General features: G+C 42.8%; 1 long non-coding RNA gene and 1 pseudogene across 1 annotated transcript; both read left to right on the forward strand.

The window, feature by feature from the left end:
- Positions 1-3448: 3448 nt before the first annotated feature.
- On the forward strand, positions 3449-8348 carry LOC127316466 (uncharacterized). The gene is made up of 2 exons (XR_007860437.2): positions 3449-3737; positions 7795-8348. It is a non-coding gene; the product is annotated as an uncharacterized lncRNA (long non-coding RNA).
- Positions 8349-8616: 268 nt separating this feature from the next.
- On the forward strand, positions 8617-21639 carry LOC127315796 (uncharacterized; annotated as a pseudogene).
- Positions 21640-24565: the final 2926 nt, after the last annotated feature.

Consider the following 24565-nt stretch of genomic DNA (forward strand, 5'->3'; position numbering starts at 1 on the left):
TCATCGAACTCGGCCTTGATTCTCGCCCAATACTTCCCGTGTTTTTGGTTGGCGCCGACGATGGAGTCATGGCTCACCGTCGCCCATGACTCGCACAGACAAAGATCCTCCAAAGCCGTCCACTTGGGGCCTCGTGTGCTCGACGCCTTCTTCTTCTTTTTCTTCTTCACGCCGTCCGCGTCGACCTCCACGAGATCATCGACACCGGCACCCTCCTCGTCTTCTTCCTCGCCGCCCTCTTCGTCCTCATCATCGTCCTCGCCCTCCACCCGCTCCTCTTCATCGTCCTCCTCGTCCTCACCCCCGCCCTCTTCCTCAGCACCCTCAGCACCGGCGCCGTCGAATTCGAGCGGCCCCCTGCGGTCAGTGAAAGGGTCGCCGTCCGCACCGGGTTCTGGCTCGCGCTGCTCATACGCCGGGGAGTAGAGGTTGTTGGGGTTGAAGCCGCCATGCGGCTGCGCATCCTGGTAGTGCGGCGACAAGTTAGGTGTCACGCACCCGGGAGTGCCGGAGGGGCCATCGTTGTAGAAGGCGGATGACGACGGAGAGAAGACTCCCGGAACGTACACCGGCACGTTCGTACTATATGGGCTCGCGTTGGTGGCGGCGAGACACCCGACCTTAAGTGCTGGTGCTGGCGCGCCGCCAGAGCCTTCTTATCCTACTCCGCCGCCCTCCGTCCTTTCCGCTCCGCCGTCGACATCTTCCGGCACAGACAATCTTGATGCCACTGAGCATCGGTCCATCCTTCCGGCTTCTTCTTCGGGGCCGGCGCCTTCCGCGGCTTCGCGAACGGCGCTTTCGCCCCTTTCGTCGCATTGCCCGACGGCTTCTTGGCCGCTTTCTTGGCCATCTTCTTGGGGGCTACCGACGGCGTCATGGAATGGGGAGAAGGTAGCGGCGGCGGGTGGACGGCGGGAGGGAGAAATAAATCGGCGGGGATAGGAGAAATGAATCAGCGGCGGGATATGTGTTGGGAGGCTAGAAATGCGCGGCGGTATAGGCGCGATATGGCGGGAGGGGCGGGATTTGGCGGGAGTGGGAGACGATTTTTCACTGAGCCGCTGACGCGCCGGGCCTGCGTCGGTTCGCCTCGCTTTTCGGTGTGTTCGGCGTCCCCGGTGCGTCTCCTGTGGGACAGGGACGGGCTCGGGGCGCCGGACACCGTATCGGGCCGCGCCGGACAAAAATAGGCTTTGGGATACGCGGTTGGAGAGGTTTTTTGGTCCGGCGCGCCCCAAATCCCTTTGGGGGACGCTTTGGGGGACGCGGCTGGAGAGGAATTCCCTCCTTGGCAATCGCTCGCTCGAGCGATCTGTTTTCTTGCGCGGCAGCGCTCGCGCCATGCGCGAAATCAATTCCCCTTTTTGTCTCGTAGTGTTTAATTACGTTCACATGTAGCTTTGTGTTCACACTAACAACTTACGTTCCCACTTTCAAGTTGCATATAGCCAAGAGCGTTCACACTGCATGCATGCATAAAGTATCTCATGGGTCTGCATTTAATGAGCCAACTTTTTAGCATGAGGCTAGCTCTCACAAGTTGTTGCATGCATGCACAGAGCATCTCGCTCTTTTTTTCAGCACGACGCATACTTTCAATTCTCTTTATTTGCAATTCCCTTTTGAAAATTCTCTTTGTTTGCAATTCCCTTTATGTTGTTATTTCGTACGGTAATTCATGTTTTTTGGATTAATTTTCATAATTCCCTTTTTCGGGCCAGTGGTTTTTAAGGGGGAAAATAACGGGTGGGAAGATCCACTTGCAACTCAAATGAACTACCACTTGCTACTCAAATTAAGTACTGTTTTTAAGTTGTAAGCTAACAAAGATTGCTAAAATATTTTAAATGAAATTTACTTTTTAGGCTCGCTAGGTTTTTGTATTTACCGTTGATAAATAACGGAGCACCGGGTTGATAACTTGTAAACAAAAATAGAGTCGCTACATATTTTAAATTAAATTAAATTTGTAGGGTTGATATTTATTTATATTTACCATTGATAAATAACGGGTCACCGGGTTGATAGCTTGTAAACTAAAAGAGAGTCGCTAAAATATTCTAAATGAACTATTTTTTAGGGTTATTATTTATTTATATTTACCGTTGATAAATAACGAGGCACTAGGTTGATAGCTTGTAAAATAAAAAAATGTTCGCTAAAATATTCTAAATGAAATACTTTTTAGGGTTGGTAGTTATTTATAATTACCATTGATAAATAACGGGGCACCGGGTTGATAACTGGTAAACTAAAAAGAGTCGCCAAAATATTCGAAATGAAGTTAGATTTTTAGGGTTGGTAGTTATTTATATTTACTATTGATAAATAACAGGACACCGGGTTGATAGCTTCTAAACTAAAAAAGATTCGCTAAAATGTTTAAAATAAAATTTAACTTTAGGGTTGATAAGTTTATACATTTACAGTTGATCACTCAAGTACGGAGGGGCTGATTATTCAAATAGAGAGGGTTGATAACTTTTAGCCAGAAAAAAAGTTTATCGAAACATATTAACATGGATGCTAGTTTTGAAGATCTCGTCGAGACGGATTTATTGGTGAAAGTGAATCTTAATTTAGAGTTGTCGTTTGAAAGTTAAAACGTTTTGAATTTTCAAATTTGGGAAACATTCCGCTGACATCAGCAGATTCGTTTTTTTGTGGATGCATGCAGAACTTTCCCTCAATAGCCTGCACCAGGTTGATAATGTTATACATTCACCTTTGATCACTTAAGTACGGAGGGGTTGATTATTCAAACAGAGAGGGTTGATAACTTTTAGCCCGAAATTTTTTTTCTCGAAACATATCAACATGGGTGCTAATTTTGAAGATCTCGTCGAGACGGATTTATTGGTGAAAGCGAATCTTAATTTGAAGTTATCGTTTGAAAGTTAAAACGTTTTAAAATTTTCAAATTTGTAAAAGATTCCGCTGACATCAGCAGATTCGTCTATTTGTGCATGTATGCAGAACTTTCCCTCAATAGCATGCACCAGGTTGATAATTTTATACATTTACCGTTGATCACTCAAGTACGGAGGGATTGATTATTCAAATAGAGAGGGTTGATAACTTTTAGCCGGAAAATAAGTTTGTCGAAACATATTAACATCGGTACTAGTTTTGAAGATCTCGTCGAGACGGATTTGATTGTGAAAACGGATCTTAAATCGGAGTTGTTGTTTGAGAGATAAAATATTTTAAAATTTCGAATTTGATAAGTTTTAACGTGGACGTGAGTCAGAGAAAGGAGAAGAAAGAGGTTTGCTCACGTAACACAGAAAAACTGTCGGAAAGTGATCGCTAAGCAAGCTTTGAGCGAACGACCGCCAGCTAGGGTTGCCCGCTCTTAGCACCGGTCCTGCTGGATAACACAAGCGATTGGCTAAGTGATATATTTCTGTAAGCTCGATGTTAGATTCTTGTAGGACACTGTTAGGGCCCTTATCTGGCCACCCTCTCGTTGGGTTATCGACATGGGCTCACCATGAAGGCCTCGGCCCATATCATAACCAGATGTGGATGGACACCTACAACTACCCAGGAGGAGACGTAAGGAATAGGCATCCAAGTTGGATCAGGCGAAACGGCGGCCGCTCCTTCCTCCGACCTCAGCTCTTCCTTCCCATCCCCATTCATGCTGTTCATCTTGTATTCAGATTGTCTACCAAATTCCTGTAATAGTTGCTAGATTGAGGGAATTAAGATCGAGTAGCTGTTAACATCTGGTATGAGAGCCAGTCCCCATCTTCCCCAAAATTTCCCCAATTTTTTTTCCATCACATACATCGCCATGATTTCTCTGACTCCCGAGCTCAAGGCCTACCTCGACGAGTGGAGGGCCGAAATCAAGCTTATGCGGGACAAGCTTATGCCCCCGCCTCCGGCTCCCGCCACCACGACGCCACCCGTAGTCGCGCCCGCGGTTCCCATTGACACCCGCGCAGCGGTGCCCGCGCCCTGCGTCACCGCGCCCGTGGCGAGCTCCGACACGGCCGACCTCGCCCTCGCATCGGCATGGCTGGCTGAGCCTGCGGCGCCGTTCTCTACCATCAGGGAGCCACTAGCGGTCGCTCCCGCTGCAACCATCCACACCTAGCTTGCCTGCATCCTGTTCGGCGGATTGCGCGGCCCAAACCGTCACCATGTCGTCCTCGAGGCCCCTGCAGTGGGCAACCAGGTTGTCATCGGCACCAGCGACCACGACCAACGGCATGGTCTCTACCGATTCCGTCCCCACCAATGACACCGGTGAGCACGGCACTTCGTTCGACGGCAGCACCGTCGGCGTCATGCCAGTGCTCCCTGCAGCTGCAGCAGGCGATGGAACCCTCGATGCCGCCGAGGCTGTGGATTGCACAGCAGAAGTCGTCACCGCGCTGTCGACCACGTCTGCGACCATGACGTCAACCTTGCTGTGGGCATCTGTGATTCCCACCAAACTCTGCCCTGAAAACGATGACTGCGAGCATGGCACTTCGCTGACAGTGATGCTGATGCCCAATTCTCAGTCCGGGGTGCCCGTTATGCTCTCAACAGCGAGTACCACTGAAGTTCCGGCATGCATTCCCTGGGAATCCACCAAGCCGTGGCTGGAACCCGTGCCCCCGCATCCTCCAGATCTATGGAGTCTGTTCCTTGGTGCATGGTCTTTTTCTCGACCACCAGATTCATTAGGTTGTACTGGAGGTTTACTTTCTCCTTTGCGACCATGCTTACCTGCACCAGCCCTGAAACCACCGTGGTCACTACTTGGGCTTGAAATTAACAGGGAATGGACACCCAGCTTTTGTCATTGTTAGTGTACATCTTCTGTCCGAGGCAAAACTTGCTACAATTGTTTTTCCAAGGGAATCTCGTATAAGAGCTGTTAGTGCAGATGTTCAAAAATGGTTGCTGTTAACTGGAATCATCAGAGAATGGTCATGTATGATTGGAAGTGTAAAGAAGATAGCCCCTGCTGTCACATACTATGGAAGAGATGAGCTAGATTTGGTGAACCAGTGTGACAGTGTGGTGATGATAGTTGAGCTGAGGCCTTGGATTTATTCCATTGTCATGAATTTCTTTGAGTTGGCATGTCTTCAGAATGGACAGGAGAATTCAGACTTGCTGCAACTGCTTGGTACTCTCTCATCCTCTGTTAGTTGCGGTATGGCCAAAGATCAGTGCAATGCTAGAGCAAAGTGGAGTTTCAGTGGTCTGCTCTTAAGAGTTCATGAATGGGCGCCAACTATCCAAAATGTGCAGCATGCTTGTGTGACTTCTGCTCTTTCTTTGCATGAACGATATACCAACGGTATTCTTGTGCAAGAACTTGTCAATTGCTCAGTTCTGACCTTGTTTTCTAGTGCCTCTCTATACAGTTTTTGGGTGCCAGATTTATTAGAGGGTGCAAATAAGTTGAAGTGTACCAAAACAGCACAAGGTTTGACCGGAGAGCATCTAGTAGAGGCTGCACTTAGCCAAGATATGAGAGTTTGCTGTTTATTGGGAAGTTTATATCAAGAGGAACATGGATCTAGTTGTAACAAGCTCTTGTCTGAAGCCAAGCTGACTGACATCACGGGTGGGCATTTTATGGATCATCACAGTAGGTATAATTCCTTCTCTCCTGGCACTTATTTTTGAGTGGAGTGGCTGAATGGCATTCTATTGCAAGATTACCTTCTCTTCCAGTTTATTGGACATGTTATCCAGTGTGGTTTTGAGCTGCTCCAGTGGAAGATTGCATGGTTACTTCAATTGCAGAGCTCTGAAATTACTAGTGCTGATTGAAAAGAAAACGTGCTCCGTGATGTGGATGAGATCATTGAAGCCAACCTCATGGTTGTCAGCTATTGGGCCGCTAGTGTTGGTGCTTGGTCTGTATTCTGTACAATATTAAAGTCCACAGAGGCAAACACTGCAACAAATACACCAGATCGTGTTATTATGTACATGCATGAGGTCCCAGTTATCATTGATTCTGAATATTGGAGTCAAATTAGCAAAACCATCAGGCTCGTATGGTCAAGTAAGCTTATGAAACTAGCAAGGGGCAGTGAGCAAGGCAGTAACTCCTCTGTGTCATCACCTATTCTACTCTCAGTGTGGCAACATGTTAATTACACACAGTGGTCATGGGATCCTGGTGGCTCTATGTTTGCAGTTTGCCGCTCTCAACACTGGTGGCCTAATCTAGAACGTCTTCGTTGTCCTGAAGAACTCGAGTGGTCCTTTGTGTTATCTGCCCGTGCATTTTGGATCTGGTTGGTTGCATGGGATGTGGATAATCTTGAGTTTTCTGCATATGGCGGACAAGCAACTTTTCAAGGATGGACGATTGCCATCCGAGTCACCTTCTCCAACCACATCCAAACCAGCCAGGACTACTACATCGCCTTCGTCAACCAGATTCCGGTCAGCTACAACTACTTCCTCCACCAAACATACTACTGCGACACAGTCTGCATCAATATGATTTACTACTGTGAAGTTTACCATGGCGACTCCAACATGACCAAGGAGCTTCACATGCCATGGGATCCCAGCAAGTCAGTCCTTTGGTACAATCCGAAGCTTCGGCTTGGGGACAAGCCGAGTTTCAAGGAGGGAGGGATGTTAGGGCCCTTATCTGGCCACCCTCTCGTTGGGTTATCGACATGGGCTCACCATGAAGGCCTCGGCCCATATCATAGCCAGATGTGGATGGACACCTACAACTACCCAGGAGACGTAAGGAACAGGCATCCAAGTTGGATCAGGCGAAACGGCGGCGGCTCCTTCCTCCCACCTCGGCTCTTCCTTCCCATCCCCATTCATGCTGTTCATCTTGTATCCAGATTGTCTACCAAATTCCTGTAATAGTTGCTAGATTGAGGGAATTAAGATCTAGCTGTTAACAGACACGCGCGCCAGACACATCCGCTTCCCGGCAGATCGAGCCATCGAAGCGCAGAGTCCCAGCTCCTGTGTCGCGTGCACTGCATCCTTCTTCTTTTCTTAGACAGGAAATGGCAGGGCGAGCGAGCCTCCAACAGCCACAATCTACACCAGTGTGGCATAGTTCAGAGCATTGTTCTTGTTTTTGTTGCTTGAAACCATGTGCTTGTAGAACAGTGGATAGTATTTGTAGGTGCTTGCTCGTAGCTAGTAAGCTTGAGGTAGCCAAGCTGGCAATTTGCAGTTTGGTGGGTTTCATTTTATTTACAGTGGTTTCATGAAGTAAAACCGTTCTGGAGTAATACATATTCATCGGGACTGACAAATGCACATGGCATTTCAGCAGTCTGAGGGCATCTCGTCTCCTTGTTATAATGCAGTAAAAATTTGCATTCTAAGTTGTGCTTCCGATTTAGTCAAAATAGTAATAATAAGTAATCAGTTTGAATGTTGTAGCAGATCAACCTGTGCCTGGTTTTAGCCTTCTATTCACCATGACAAATGAATGTTACAGTTTTTTTTTAAGGAAAACGTTAATATTACATGAAATGTGTGCTTAGCTAAATTTGTAGTACACTTCAAAGTTAATATTTGGTATGGCAAAGTATGTTTGACGTGTCTGGCAAAGTATGTTGCAGTTTCTTCTCTGGCAAAGTATGTTTGTAGTACAATTCAATTCATCGACTGTTGCATTTTCTTCTCTGGTAAAATATGTTTGGTGTCTCCACTTGTGCTGCTGCTGTGTTGCTCCGCTACTTATGCTTTCAGTTATCCATGTGGATATTTATATGCTTTCAGTCAATCATCACCTGAACATGATCATGCACCGGACTCATCTAACATCTTTGCGTATGATTACAGACAATCATAATGCCTGACTTGTGTTTCTTGAAGATAGTATGGACCAAATCAACTCCCTTCAATTTGCTGCGCAAGGGCGCATCCTCGAGGAAGCGGGCAGCTGCTGCTCCATCTGCGACACTCCCCTGGAACCTCCAGCTCACATCATGTTCGAGTGCAACTTCGCTCGCTGCTTCTGGTCCATGCTCGGCCCGACGCCGGCCGACACCACTCGCCCCGTGTCCGCGGCATCCACCTGCCCCCTCCCGCCTTCCGCCCCTCGCCGCACTGTGTCGATGCTCTGATTACTCTGCCTATGGCACTTCTGGAAGCATAGGAACAGGGTCGTCTTCAACGGTGATCACTCAAAAAAATTAACATAGTTTCGAAGAGTCGTCATCTTTTGTCATACAAAAATTTGCCAGGAATAGTTGTATGGAATATGTAATTTATGCTGAACTGTCGTGAATTATGCGACTAAAACTCTTGCCTTATGGATGCTGATAACTGTTGGATGTTGACTTTACAAAGTTATGTTCATCTATTGCCATAAAAATTGAATCTTTTGTAGTTTATGCTGAATTGTCTTCGTTGTTGCTTGCTGTTGGTTGGTTTTATCCCCAACCCTGTCTACCAAATGCGTTGGTTTTAAAGCAGAGGTTAGGGATTGGTAGAGGAGAGTATTTGTGGGGATTGGGTGAAGGTAAGGGTTTCACCCAATACTCTAGCGGATTATCCCCACTAATCCCCACAAATACTCCGCTATCAAACAAGGCCTGAAGGGTATGGCGGGGCAACAGATCAAATTTCCCAAATCGAAAGGGAGAGGACAGGTGATCGGAGATGAGCCCTCGCCGCTGGGACCGCCCGCTGCGGAAGCCGGTGAACCCGATGGAGGCAAGGTGGGCGAAGGCCATGTCGTCGACGTCCCTCCCCAACAAGCGCCCACCGCTGGTGCTCCGGGAGGCGGCGCAGTTCTTCTTCCAGCACCTCCCGCGCCGCACTCGCGGTGGCCCTGGCGTGGGAGAGGAAGACGGCCCTGAGGAACACCATCCACGACGCCTACCTGCGCGCCCTGGCGCGCCTCCCTTTCAACGGCCCCGACGGCGCGCCGACGATGCCGTCCCTCCTGCCCGCGCTCCTCGCGGGCGGCCACTGCTTTGGGCCGCTCCCCGACGGCGCCTCCAACGTCATCGTCAACACGGTGTGGCTCCACGCCGCCTCTCTCCCCGGTCGCTTCGCCGCTGCCGATACCGTTGTGGACGTCGTCAACCTCGATCTTATCAAGCTGGGCTCCTTCCTCGGCGTCACTTGCCTGCTACTGGACGACGCTGCTGCCGACCGTGACCGTGACTACCATGCTGCCGCTGTCGCCGCCAGGCACCCCAACTGCGAGGCCTTCGCTGCGTTCGCTCAGTCCGGGGTCGCCACAAGCCCTGCCGTCACGGAGCTGCTCGCCGGTAGCAGCGGTCTTCTCTCCACTGAGGATATCGAGAGACTGTCTGCCCTGCTCGTTGCACATTCGGCCCCTCCACTCGACGATTGCGTAGTGGCAGAGCCTGAGCTCAATTTGGAGAGGGAGGAGCGCATCAGAAGATGGCAAGCATGGAGACGCAAGGTCGCCAACATGGCGATTGATCACTGGAATAGCACCACTGGGGCCAGTTTCTTTATCCACATCTGCATATGCTCTTTTATTGTTTGGTCACTGGTGCTAATTCTATCGTCATTGCTATGCTCCAAATTACTACTTCAAGGGACCTGAGCTGCAGCTCAAGGTTGTTTGTGGCTGCAGCACTGGCGACCGTGATTACCAACATATCAACTTCATCGCCACTTCAAGAGATAATCCGGCAGCCATACAACTATTCTTTGCAGAACATGCAAAGCAAACGGGTATCGTGCTATGCTACCCTGTGCAAGACTCTGTCTCTCGGAGTGGTAAGCACTTCCACTTCTTTTGTCTAGATCGGGCGCCAAGTCGGCTACCTTTACATGCTAGGCCTCCCGACGATAGCTTAGACCAGGGATAGTAGGCCTAACTAAATTAGCCTTGCATAGTTCTTTCGTTTTCTCTGAACTTTTTGTAGTTTTGCTACACTTGTTTGCTCCCGTCTTCTCGACGGCTTCTTCTAATATATAATGACCCATGCTTTGGCATGTGCTTGAGAAAAAAAAACTTCTTTTGTCTACACAAGAACAATTTATTTATCTCGTGAAGGACCTATTAGCTTATGATCTTGTTTAGTGAATGGAAGTACTATGAAAGTTCATATATATAGTCACCTCTGGAGTATATGTATCAAGTTAGTGGCAAGTACAACTATACTCGGTTATGTATGTTTGGATCTATTCTTAGTTCACTTTTGGAAGTTAGTATACGATTTTCTTTGGTTACTAGTAGACAGATATATGCTCCAATATAATCATAGTGGGTATGCAATGTTGAAATACTAGTACAAAATTGAGTAGTTAGTGAATGATTATGTCCTTAGTTCGCTAGATGTTCATATGTATTATTACATGATGTTTATATGTACTCCGAGTAGTTGCGAGTCTGACTATCGATCATAACCTTTTTATGTTACGAGGCTAATTTCAAACGAAACATGTTTGCACTTTTGTCAGGTCATTGCACTCTTTGTGAGGGTTTTCACCAAAGGATCATCCACCCACCTTTTGGATCATATAATTTCCGCAGTCCGCTTGATGCTACGTTGCATATTGATACGTCCAATTTGCATCACTATTTTGTATCATAATTTGCTGTTATTCATTGATATATTTCATATTGGGACACAATACTTATGTTATTTCATCTATTTTGCATATTTCATCATTATTGGAGGATCAAGCACCGGAGCCAGGATTCTGCTGGAAAAAGCACCGTCAGAACGCAATATTTCGGAAGATCAACTGTGGAAGGAAATTATACCAAAAATCCTATTTTTCAAGATGACGAAGGAAGCCAGAAGGAGGAGCCAGCTGGACCCAGGGTGGGCCCACACCATAGGGTGGCGCGGCCCATGGCCTGGCCGCGCCACCATGTGGTGTGGGGGGCCCACAGCCCCTTTCGCCTCCTTTTCTTCGCGAAATCCTTCGTTCCGAAAACCTAAGCCACAGAGGGTACCTCGCGAAGAGTTACAGCCGCCTCTGCGAGGCGGAGAACACCAGAGAGAAAAGAGCTCTCCGGCGGGCAGGAATCCGCCGGGGAAATTCCCTCCGGGAGGGGGAAATCGACGCCATCGTCACCGTCATCGAGCTGGACATCATCTCCATCACCATCATCATCATCTCCACCATCATCACCGCCGTCTCCACCGCTGGACACCGTCATCGCCGTAGCAATTTGGGTTTGATCTTGATTGTTTGATAGGGGAAACTCTCCCGGTATCGATCTCTACTTGTTGTTGATGCTATTGAGTGAAACCATTGAACCAAGTTTATGTTCAGATTGTTATTCATCATCATATCACCTCTGATCATGTTCCATATGATGTCTCGTGAGTAGTTCGTTTAGTTCTTGAGGACATGGGTGAAGTCTAAATGTTAGTAGTGAACTATGGTTGAGTAATATTCAATGGTATGATATTTAAGTTGTGGTGTTATTCTTCTAGTGGTGTCATGTGAACGTCGACTACATGACACTTCACCATTTATGGGCCTAGGGGAATGCATCTTGTACTCGTTTGCCGATTGCGGGGTTGCCGGAGTGACAGAAACCTAAACCCCCGTTGGTATATCGATGCAGGAGGGATCGCAGGATCTCAGAGTTTAAGGCTGTGGTTAGATTTATTCTTAATTACTTTCTTGTAGTTGCGGATGCTTGCAAGGGGTATAATCACAAGTATGTATTAGTCCTAGGAAGGGCGGTACATTAGCATAGGTTCACCCACACAACACTTATCATAACAATGAAGATTATTTAGCCGTATGTAGCGAAAGCACTAGACTAAAATCCCGTGTGTCCTCGAGAACGTTTGGTCATTATAAGTAAACAAACCGGCTTGTCCTTTGTGCTAAAAAGGATTGGGCCACTCGCTGCAATTGTTACTCTCGCACTTTACTTACTCGTACTTTATTCAACTGTTACATCAAAACCCCCTGAATACTTGTCTGTGAGCATTTACAGTGAATCCTTCATCGAAACTGCTTGTCAACACCTTCTGCTCCTCGTTGGGATCGACATTCTTACTTATCGAAGATACTACGATACACCGCTATACTTGTGGGTCATCAAGACTATTTTCTGGCGCCGTTGCCGGGGAGTGAAGCGCTATTGGTAAGTGGAATTGGTAAGGAAAACCTTTACTGTTTGTGCTGATTTTATTTCTGCCTGCTGCTATAAGTCATTATGGAGAGATCTTCTCTTCAATTTTTATTTGGGAAATCTACTACTACTGCAACGGTAGTAGATGAGGCGCCAGGTGAGGAAGTGATACCATATAAAATACCTATGAAAATTATTGAACGTGTTATGGATAACCGCTATGAAGGGGATGGAACTGTCCATCCTGGTGATCATTTACTATTTTTGCATGAATTATGCGGGTTATTAAATGTGCAGGTATTGCTATGGATGAAGTGAGGAAGAAACTATTCTCTTTATCGCTGTCCGGTAAGGCGGCGCATTGGTATAAATTACTGGATAATGGGGATTCTCTTGAATGGAATGATATTGTGCCCCGGTTTTATTCTAAGTTCTATCCTCCAAGTGAAATTCACAAGGATCGGAATCGCATATATAATTTTTGGCCTCATGATGGAGAGAGTATTGCCCAAGCTTGGGGGAGATTGAAGTCTTTAATGCTCAAATGCCCCATTCATGAGCTTCCTGGTAATGTTATTATTGATAATTTCTATGCAAGACTTTCTTTTCAAGACAAGACCTTGCTGGATACTTCTTGTTCTGGATCATTTACACGCAACAAAGAAGAGTTTAAAAGGGACCTTCTTGATCGGATCCAAGAAAATACTGAAGGTTGGGAGAACGACAAGGATAGAGAATCAGGTATAATTTATGATTATAAATGCATTGAAGCTTTTATGGATACTGATAAATTTCGTAATATGAGTGCTACATATGGTCTTGATTCTCAAGTTGCTGCAAATCTTTATAAAGCTTTTGCCTCTCATTATGAATTGCCAAAGAAGAATTTTGATAAGTATCATGAACCGTATAAAGATAAAATTGATTCATCTATTAATAAATGCGTTGTAGTTGAAACTGCTGATCATGTTATTCCTGAAGCTTATATTGAAAAAACTCCTTTCCCTGCTAAAATGAAGGAGTACTCTGTTATAAATAGTGCGGTTCATAAAAGTGAAAAGAAACCTGTAGAACCTGAGGAACAAATAAAAGTTGAACCTGCTGTTGCAATAGTAAAAGATCTTGTGACTGAAAATGTGGAGGATGGTCATATTATTTTCTGTGAAGATGCCTCTAATCTTGTTTCACATCCTAATAAACCCAAACAAGCTAGAGTTCCTATGCTATCTGTTAGAATTGGTGATCATTGCTATTATGGATTATGTGATATTGGTGCAAGTGTTAGTGCTATTCCTTATGAGCTTTACACGGAGATTATGCACGAAATTGATTCTTGTGAACTTGAAGATATTGATGTGGTTATTCAGCTGGCTAATAGAGAAACTATTTCTCCAATTGGTATTGTTCGAGATGTGGAAGTTTTATGCGGTAAGATTAAATATCCTGCTGACTTTTTGGTACTTGGTTCTGCTGCTAGTGAATATTGTCCTATTATTTTTGGTAGACCTTTTCTAAATACTTGTGGAGCTATTATAGATTGCAAGAAAGAGAAAATTTTGACTAAATTTGCTGGTGAATCTTATGAGTTTAACTTCTCTAAATTTACCAAAACTCCGTATAAAGCTGATTTGCCTAGTAATGATTTTAAAATGGAGCAGTGTGCATCTATTGTTCTTGTTCCTAACAATCATTTGCAACAACATTTGGAGGATAGCGAGAGTGAAGTTTTTAGGAAAGAAAGAGATGAGCTTGAGGAAATTTTTCTCCGCCAACCTATTCTCAAGCACGATTTACCGGTGGAAGATTTGGGTACAACACCGCCACCAAAGGAAGATCCTGTTTTTGAATTAAAGCCTTTGCCTGATAATCTTAAATATGCTCATATTGATGATAAGAAAATATATCCTGTTATTATTAGTTCTAAGCTTTCAGATATTGAAGAAGAAAGGTTATTGGAAATATTGAAGAAACACCGAGGAGCTATTGGCTATACTCTTGATGATTTGAAAGGGATTTCTCCTTCTATTTGCCAACATGCTATTAATATGGAAGATGATGCAAAGCCTGTTGTTGAACCTCAGCGTCGTCTAATTCCGAAGATGAAGGAAGTGGTAAGGAATGAGGTATTACGACTTCTTGAAGCTGGTATTATATATCCTATTGCTGATAGTAGATGGGTTAGTCCTGTGCATTGCGTTCCCAAGAAAGGAGGAATGACTGTTGTGCCTAATGATAATGATGAGCTCATCCCTCAAAGAGTAGTTGTAGGGTATAGAATGTGCATTGATTTTCGAAAAGTTAATAAAGTTACTAAGAAAGATCATTACCCTTTACCATTTATTGATCAAATGCTAGAAAGATTGTCTAAAAATACTCATTTTTGTTTTCTTGATGGTTATTCTGGGTTTTCACAAATTGCTGTTAAAGCTAAAGATCAAGAGAAAACCACCTTTACTTGTCCCTATGGAACTTATGCTTATAGACGTATGCCTTTTGGTTTATGTAATGCTCCTGCTACTTTTCAAAGATGCATGTCTGCTATTTTTCATGGTTTTTGCAAGAGTATTGTAGAGGTATTCATGGATGATTTTTCCGTCTATGGGAATTCTTTTGATAGTTGCTTGCGAAACCTTGATAAAGTTTTGCAGAGATGTGAAGAAACTAACCTTGTTCTTAATTGGGAGAAATGCCACTTTATGGTTAACGAAGGAATTGTATTGGGACATAAAATTTCTGAGAGAGGTATTGAAGTTGATAGAGCTAAAGTTGAAGCAATTGAGAAGATGCCCTATCCGAGGGATGTTAAAGGTATTCGTAGTGTTCTTGGTCATGCTGGGTTTTATAGGAGATTTATTAAAGATTTCTCCAAGATTTCAAAGCCTCTTACTAATCTTCTTCAAAAAGATGTACCATTTGTTTTTGATGATGATTGTAAGGAAGCTTTTGAAACTCTTAAGAAAGCCTTAACAACTGCTCCTATAGTTGAACCTCCTGATTGGAACTTACCCTTTGAAATTATGTGTGATGCTAGTGATTTTGCTGTAGGCGCTGTTCTTGGACAGCGAGTAGATAAAAAATTGAATGTTATTCATTATGCTAGTAAAACTCTTGATGCTGCTCAAAGAAATTATGCTACAACTGAAAAAGAATTATTAGCTGTAGTCTTTGCTTGTGATAAATTTAAATCTTATATTGTTGATTCAAAAGTTACAATTCATACTGATCATGCTGCAATTAGATACCTTATGACAAAGAAAGATGCTAAGCCGAGGCTTATTAGATGGGTACTTCTTTTGCAAGAATTTGATTTACATATTGTAGATAGGAAAGGTGCTGATAATCCTGTTGCTTATAATTTGTCTAGATTGGAAAATATTGCTTATGATCCTGTTCCTATTAATGATAGTTTTCCAAATGAACAATTGGCTGTAATAAAGGTGAGCTCGCGAGACAGTCCTTGGTATGCTGATTATGCTAACTTTATTGTTTCCAAGTACTTGCCTCCAACCTTTTCAGCTCAGCAAAGGAGGAAATTCTTTTATGACTTGAGGCATTATTTCTGGGATGACCCACACTTATATAAAGAAGGAGTGGATGGTATTATGCGAAGATGTGTTCCCGAATATGAACAACAAGAGATATTGAGTAAATGTCATGGTAGTGCTTATGGAGGACATCACGCCAGAGAAAGAACCGCGCAAAAGGTTCTACAATCAGGTTTTTATTGGCCAACTCTCTTCAAGGATGCGAGAAAGTTTATTTTATCTTGTGATGAATGCCAAAGGGTTGGTAATATCTCCAGACGTAATGAAATGGCTATGAATTATACTCTTGTTATTGAACCGTTTGATTGTTGGGGATTTGACTTCATGGGACCTTTTCCCTCTTCAGAAGGTAACACTCATATACTTGTTGCTGTTGATTATGTTACTAAATGGGTGGAAGCCATACCTACAAAAAGTGCTGATGGTGAGACCTCTTTAAGAATGCTTTTAGATATTATTTTTCCTAGATTTGGAGTGCCTAGATATATTATGACTGATGGAGGTTCTCATTTTATTCATGGAGGTTTTAGAAAAACTCTTGCTAAGTATGGTATTAATCATAGAATTGCTTCCGCTTATCATCCTCAAACTAGTGGTCAAGTAGAATTATCAAATAGAGAGATTAAATCTATTTTGGGAAAGACCGTTAATAAAACTAGAAAGAATTGGGCTAGTAAATTGAAGGATGCACTATGGGCTTATAGAACTGCTTACAAAAATCCCATGGGAATGTCACCTTATAAAATGGTTTATGGGAAAGCTTGTCATTTACCTTTAGAACTAGAGCACAAAGCTTATTGGGCTGTTAGAGAATTAAATAAAGATCCTAAACTTGCCGGTGATAAGAGGTTGTTGCAATTGAGTTCTCTAGATGAATGGAGAAGTGAAGCTTATGAAAATGCTAAACTCTTTAAAGAGAAAGTTAAAAAATGGCATGATAGAAGGATTATTAAAAGAGAATTCAATATTGGGGATAAAGTCCTATTGTATCGGTCTCGTCTCAGATTCTTTGCAGGGAAATTACTCTCGAAATGGGAAGGACCATATGTTGTCGAGGAGGTGTATCGTTCAGGAGCAATTAAAATTAGCTCTCTCCAAGGCAATGCCACGCAAGTGGTGAATGGGCAAAGACTCAAGCATTATATCTCGGGTGATTCTTATAATGTTGATGTTGATATTATTCAAGTGGAAACACCGGAGACTTTCATCAAAGGGCAAATTGACAGTCCGCCAGAACTCGACTTTGAATAGGTAACAGTACTGGTAATGAAAAGTACGCAATTTACTTTCCGAACAATATTTTTGCTGTTTTTGGAAAATATGAAAAATTACGAGTTTGAAACGGAGTGGAAAGGACGCACGAGGGCGTGCCACCATAGGGCGGCGCGGCCTGACCTGGGCCCGCGTCGACCTATGGTTTGGCCGCCTCGTCGCCCCTTTCCGACTCTGGTTCGATCTGGTACTTTCCGTTTGTCGTGGAAATTTTTGCTATATAATCCCCCGGACTCCTGGAAGTCCGTATATCATTTTCTCGACGTGTTTTGTTTCGAGCTGTTTCTGCCAGGATCTGTTTTCGGTCTAGAAGCACCATGGCCTCCAACAACAAGGGCAAGGGGCTTTCGGAGGAAGAAGTGAAGAAGGTGCCATCAAGACAAGAGAAGCAAGCCGGAGGGAGCAAGCAAATCTTGGTGGGATCTGTTGACACTCAACGTTCTTTTTCTCACAACCTGCAGGGACCTTTACCACCCGCTCTTAGCCTCGACTCCTTCCCTATGTTGGAAGAAGTTCTACGGACTACCGATGAGTTTTGTGATCAATATCGGGCTCTAAGAAGAGAAGTGGAGATACTCCAGGAGGAGAATTGCCGTCTCCGAAGAATGATCGAATACCACTCGATCCGCATCACAAGTTGAAGGAGTTCTGTAAGAAGCGCGGGAGGAGTTCATCACCATCATCGCCAAAGGAGTAATTCATCATCGGTATTGGCATCCCCTTGGTTTGTTCCAAGCTTGGGGGAGTGCCGCGGTATCACATTATCACTACCTTTTACTTTTATTGTCAAGTAGTGTCATATCATAAGTAGGGAAGTTATCATATAAGATGGGTTGCAGTTTGGAAGTATCTCTCCTTTAGTTGGTTATCTATGTATCCCTTGGTGTGAGTTATCGTTATGGAATATTAATGAGAAGTCTTATCATTTACATATTGCACATCTTATTTTAGTTTACAATCTCTACTATATGATTTACCTTGTTGTTAGTATTGGTATCACTTTGGGAGCATTGAATAAATCTATTTGGTTTTGGCAAACTTAGCATTGGTCAATAGCAACAACACTTTGAGGTTTAAGTAGAAAAGAGAAATACATGTAATTGTTTCATTATCTTTCCTTCTTGTTAGCTCATAGCTTATTATTCTGAAGTTAAAATTGTTTGTGCTTACAAGGAAGATGCATGATTGTTTCTATCACATGTATATTTGTTTGTTTCCTTCAACTCTTATGCTTGCTAATTAACCTTGCTAGCCAAAGACCTGTACTGAGAGGGAATACTTCTCGTGCATCCAAACCTTAGCCCAAACCTATGCCATTTGTGTCCACCATACCTACCTACTACATGGTATTTTCTGCCATTCCAAGTAAATACTTCATGTGCTACCTTTAAACAATTCAAAACTTAGTGTCTATTATTTGTGTCAATGTTTCATAGCTCATGAGGAAGTATGCGGTGTTTTATCTTTCAATCTTGTTGGGCAACTTTCACCAATGGACTAGTGGCTTCATCCACTTATCCAATAATTTTGCAAAAAGAGCTGGCAATGGGATTCCCAGTCCCAAATTAATTAAAACTAAATAGACATTCCTCCATGGTATGTGATTGATGGACGGCACCCGAAGGATTCGGTTAGCCATGGTTTGAGAAAGCAAAGGTTGGGGGGAGTGTCATCATCATAATAAAACTAAAATAAAAAGGCACTCCTTCATGGTATGAGATTGTTGGCAGGCACCCGAGGATTCGGTTAGCCATGGTTTGTGAAAGAAAGGTTGGAAGGAGTGCCACACAAAATAAAAATAAAATGGGAGCCGCTCTTTGAAGGTTGTCTGGCAAGGGGGTTAGAGTACCCGCTAACAGTCGTTGACAACAACAAACACCTCTCAAAATGTTACTTTTATTATTTCTATATGATTTCAAAACTGAAAAAGCTCTAGCACATGATTTAATCCCTGCTTCCCTCTGCGAAGGGCCTGTCTTTTACTTTATGTTGAGTCAGTAAACCTATTTCCCTCCATCTCAAGCAAGCATTTGAGTAGTTGTGATCAAACCATTATATTGTGATTTGCTTCATCATGTCTTTTATTCTTCCTTGTTTAGTACAAGTTTTATCTGAATGAATATAGCTTTGCAAGTTATCAATGATCATGAGGAGACCATTATGATTGAGTATGCAAGTTGTGCCATATAAACTTTAACATGAGAGCGCTGCTCAATGAGATAAATATAATCTGTTAATTGTTCTCTGACCAAGAACGAAGTTTGCCATCACCAACTATGATTTCTTATGCACCTTTATTTGTGATTACCTTATACTTGTTTCAAGTTGAGTTATATGAGGAAATTGTTTACTATAATGTCTTGTGTGAATGAATATGATGCTTCTTGTCCGTATTTTATTTATCGACTCTTCACTCCATAAACATGTGGTCCTGTTTACTGAGTTCAGTTTCGCTTGGGGGCAAGCGAAGTCTAAGCTTGGGGGGAGTTGATACGTCCAATTTGCATCACTATTTTGTATCATAATTTGCTGTTATTCATTGATATATTTCATATTGGGACACAATACTTATGTTATTTCATCTATTTTGCATGTTTCATCATTATTGGAGGATCAAGCACCGGAGCCAGGATTCTGCTGGAAAAAGCACCGTCAGAACGCAATATTTCGGAAGATCAACTGTGGAAGGAAATTATACCAAAAATCCTATTTTTCAAGATGACGAAGGAAGCCAGAAGGAGGAGCCACTGGACTCAGGTGGGCCCACACCATAGGGTGGCGCGGCCCATGGCCTGGCCGCGCCACCATGTGGTGTGGGGGGCCCACAGCCCCTTTCGCCTCCTTTTCTTCGCGAAATCCTTCGTTCCGAAAACCTAAGCCACAGAGGGTACCTCGCGAAGAGTTACAGCCGCCTCTGCGAGGCGGAGAACACCAGAGAGAAAAGAGCTCTCCGGCGGGCAGGAATCCGCCGGGGAAATTCCCTCCGGGAGGGGGAAATCGACGCCATCGTCACCGTCATCGAGCTGGACATCATCTCCATCACCATCATCATCATCTCCACCATCATCACCGCCGTCTCCACCGCTGGACACCGTCATCGCCGTAGCAATTTGGGTTTGATCTTGATTGTTTGATAGGGGAAACTCTCCCGGTATCGATCTCTACTTGTTGTTGATGCTATTGAGTGAAACCATTGAACCAAGTTTATGTTCAGATTGTTATTCATCATCATATCACCTCTGATCATGTTCCATATGATGTCTCGTGAGTAGTTCGTTTAGTTCTTGAGGACATGGGTGAAGTCTAAATGTTAGTAGTGAACTATGGTTGAGTAATATTCAATGGTATGATATTTAAGTTGTGGTGTTATTCTTCTAGTGGTGTCATGTGAACGTCGACTACATGACACTTCACCATTTATGGGCCTAGGGGAATGCATCTTGTACTCGTTTGCCGATTGCGGGGTTGCCGGAGTGACAGAAACCTAAACCCCCGTTGGTATATCGATGCAGGAGGGATCGCAGGATCTCAGAGTTTAAGGCTGTGGTTAGATTTATTCTTAATTACTTTCTTGTAGTTGCGGATGCTTGCAAGGGGTATAATCACAAGTATGTATTAGTCCTAGGAAGGGCGGTACATTAGCATAGGTTCACCCACACAACACTTATCATAACAATGAAGATTATTTAGCCGTATGTAGCGAAAGCACTAGACTAAAATCCCGTGTGTCCTCGAGAACGTTTGGTCATTATAAGTAAACAAACCGGCTTGTCCTTTGTGCTAAAAAGGATTGGGCCACTCGCTGCAATTATTACTCTCGCACTTTACTTACTCGTACTTTATTCAACTGTTACATCAAAACCCCCTGAATACTTGTCTGTGAGCATTTACAGTGAATCCTTCATCGAAACTGCTTGTCAACACCTTCTGCTCCTCGTTGGGATCGACATTCTTACTTATCGAAAATACTACGATACACCCCCTATACTTGTGGGTCATCACATATCATCGACTTCGGCATTGCAAACTTGTTGGACATCAAGTATGCTCGGCACCTTTGGGGTTCGAGATACATGGTCAGCTCTGGTTACCCTGTTGGTACTTATTGCAGCCCCGAAGAATGGGTGAGTGAGTATGATATCATATTAATTGGATAGTTAAGTTGTAATGGAAAGTTTTTCAGATTTTTTAATATTTTTAAGTATGTTTTTAAATAATGGGTGCATTTACATTTATAAGATAAAATAGTTGAGTGCCCGTGCGTTGCTATGGATAAGTTGTGTCTTACTCTGCAAACATGTCTATAATGAAAATGTGATCCTCATTAGAGTCAATTGATGCATCTTATTACGAGTTATATCCACTGGATAAAATTTTGGAGGCATTTTCCTTTCCCGTTTGGCCAATAATGAAGATGTATTGAACACACATTTTTCATCTAACCCAGTTTATAAGGCCAACGTGTATTCCAAAGTTATTTGATCAATGTAATATAACTTCTACAATAATAAAATTCCAAACTTCTACAATAATAAATGTGATGGTGCCACCTAGAAATATGAATAAATTACCAATGTCCGGCATGCCATGCATGATGTATATAATGGCAGGGACGACACCATTCATCCTGGCAGTGCCTTCCACCTCTATGGTCTTTTGGAAATAGATAACTGTGATACTGTGAGACAATCATTTTTTTCCCTAGTTCATGGAAACTGGATTGAGCCAAATGAGTGGTTGTGGGATAATTCTGATCTCCTGTCACGTCCTAAGCACTGAAAGTATCTTCTCTAGCTGTTAAAGAAGAATAGAAAAACTTATTTTTCTGAGGAAAACCAACCTCTAAGTTATGATGTATCTATGCTCCGAAATACTTATCTTTTAAAAATAACATCGTACAAAGAAGAAAAGAGCATGCCGGCACAACGTACTCCAGAAAAATTAGGATAAAAAGATGTGGCATGGCAGCCTCGTTTCCCAGACTAATCCATATGAGTTCAATGCCTTTATGTTTAACTTCAAAGAATAATCTTATACTGGCAACTTAACAACCATCAATAAATTTTACCATGAAAGTCCCTTTCATAATCACAAAACAACCATGCATGGCAATAACGCTATAAGGGATATCGTTGGCTTATTTATGCATGCATCAATCAGAAAATAGCAGTAAATCGATGCAATTGAACGAGACAAAAATCATTTCTTACAGTGTGATTTGGTTCCATTTTTTAATTACCGCTGCAACAAAGACTTGCTTTGTGAAGACATCTACCAAGAACAAGCATTTGATCAGACACCTAGCGCACACATGCTAAAAACACCAGAACTGATAGATGTGCAGGACCATACTACAATCACAATACATCCCTCTTCTCAGTTGAAAAGGCAGTAAAACAGAGGCAACTATGGAGCCCATAAAGAGAGAGTTAAACACAGCTAAATGAAACTCTTACACAACCGCAAGCTAATGCCAGTGACAAACCATGATGCCACTGAATATTTTTGGGGAAAGGTTGCCCATCACCATGCCATTCATAAGCCAATAGAAATGCCAAATTAAGGGTAGTAGTATAGTCACATCACATATTTTAGGTCATAATTTTTTAATTTAATTAGGACTATGGTGTGACCTTATAAGTATAATCCACCATGAATCATAATTCAGCTACAGAGTGGCACTTTTGTGCTTCAAACAGAACAACGCATTTACCGGTCCTCGCTGTTTTGTCATCATCCCTGAAGCAAAGATGCACAAAAATCTGGGGATTAAATTGAAAGAGAAGAGCAGAAGCGAGGATTTAGCACCTGCAAGGGATGGGATGGAGAGATTTACAGAGGCATCGCGGTGACGAGCCCAACTACTATATAACCTATTGGCAGCTTCAAACTATTTTCCTTATAGATCGTATTCATTCTAAAAAATAGGGGAAAAACGTGAGATCAAGATGAACAATGTTATCAAATATGTATCATTATATTGTACACGAACAAGTGTTGAACTGTAATTTTATTTATTCATCAAGAGTGAAAAAAAAGATAAGCAGAAAACTTAAAATACCAAATGAGAGGCTTGTCAGTTCTTCAAATCATCACAAAGCCACAACAACATTGCATCGTAACAGAAGTCAAGTGAAAAGAAGACATGCATACGCATACACTAAATAGGAAGTAGTAGGGTGCCATCAAATAATAATCCATTTTATTGTGCTAATTTTAAGAAGCAATGATGAGGAACACCTTCAATTCCAGTTCCTGCAAATGCAGTGACGAAAGAGGAGATGGCCAAATGACAAATCGCAACTTCTCTGAAATTGAGTGCACAAAGTAAGAAACTTAACTCAAATTTCATAGTATTTAATTGTACCCAATGGAACAAAAATGTGTAAAATATGCTACAAGATTAACTATTTTGAGACTTAACGTCGCATGAAACAAGCAGAAATAGTACTGGGGTTGACATACAACACAACTTTTTTGCTCAATTATCATCATAATTGGGTCTTCTGAATAAAAGAACTCAGATCAGGATCAAAAAAATTAGGACCGATCAGCAGGCTATTACATCTCATATATGCAGATGAATCACATGAGCTCCATATAGGGAAAGCATGCTTCACACCTCGATCCATTTATCGATTACAACTGAGAAAGAGAGAAAAATACTGAGAAAGATATGTGGTATTACATACGTTTCTGGAAGGAAGCGGCAAGAGAGGTGCAGCCCTGCTCACCCTTATGGTACTGCCATGACCGACTCAACAGGATTGATGCCATGCTCCACTTATGTCCGCACTGTAGTAACAAAGTGCCTTCAACACAAAGAATCCAATAAGTGACCATGTGTATAAAATATAAAGATTAAACATAATAACTACATCATAACATAGGGTCAAGGGCTAGGTAGCTAGCAAATGAGCCCAACTTTATAAACAGTCAAATAGTAAACCAAAATCTCTAAAATGAACTAAAATATATGGAATAATTTTCTACTTATGTGTAGGGAACAAACAAATAGCTTGACGCAATGTAATGAGATGAAAAACATAAGAACATCAAATCAATTTCTTAAATCACAACATGCAAATATTGTGAAAAAGTATGAAGTATGTCACCTTCGCAACAGACATAGAACCTTCACCAAACTGAGTCCAAAACTTTGTTGACATATTTGGCTGTAGAGTAAAATGTTATTTCATTCGGAGGAAAATCCACGGACGGTGCTTCCACAATATTTTTCTAATGATTTTTTTAGACTGCATTCTTTCTCCTAAAGGTGAATAGCATTTCCATGTTTGTCATCAAATACCTTCACAGATTGAAGTAGTGCCACATTAAACAATGGAGTACCTGTGCAGATTGAGAGAAGGATTGTTGAACAGATGAGATCGGAATGTTACCTAGACTTCTATATGCCTTGGTTGAGTAATATGCTTCTCAATCAAGAGTGGGTTTATGCCAAGTGATGCTGCAACTTCATATTGAGCACTCAGTACAGAATCAAATAAGCCATCAGGCCCTTGATCTATTCTCATCCACCTGGATACAAAGATCAAATATTAAAGATCAAAAGAAAAGCATGTATGGCAGAAGACTTGATTAGTGCAGCACAGTTTAGTAAGCTATACATAGTGTACTACAGAACCATATTAAAAATCTGCAGCATAATTTGTACCAAATCATGCATCTCACATATCAACAAAAC

This window comes from Lolium perenne, chromosome 7, assembly GCF_019359855.2.
Source record: "Lolium perenne isolate Kyuss_39 chromosome 7, Kyuss_2.0, whole genome shotgun sequence".
Taxonomy (NCBI): Eukaryota; Viridiplantae; Streptophyta; class Magnoliopsida; order Poales; family Poaceae; genus Lolium; species Lolium perenne.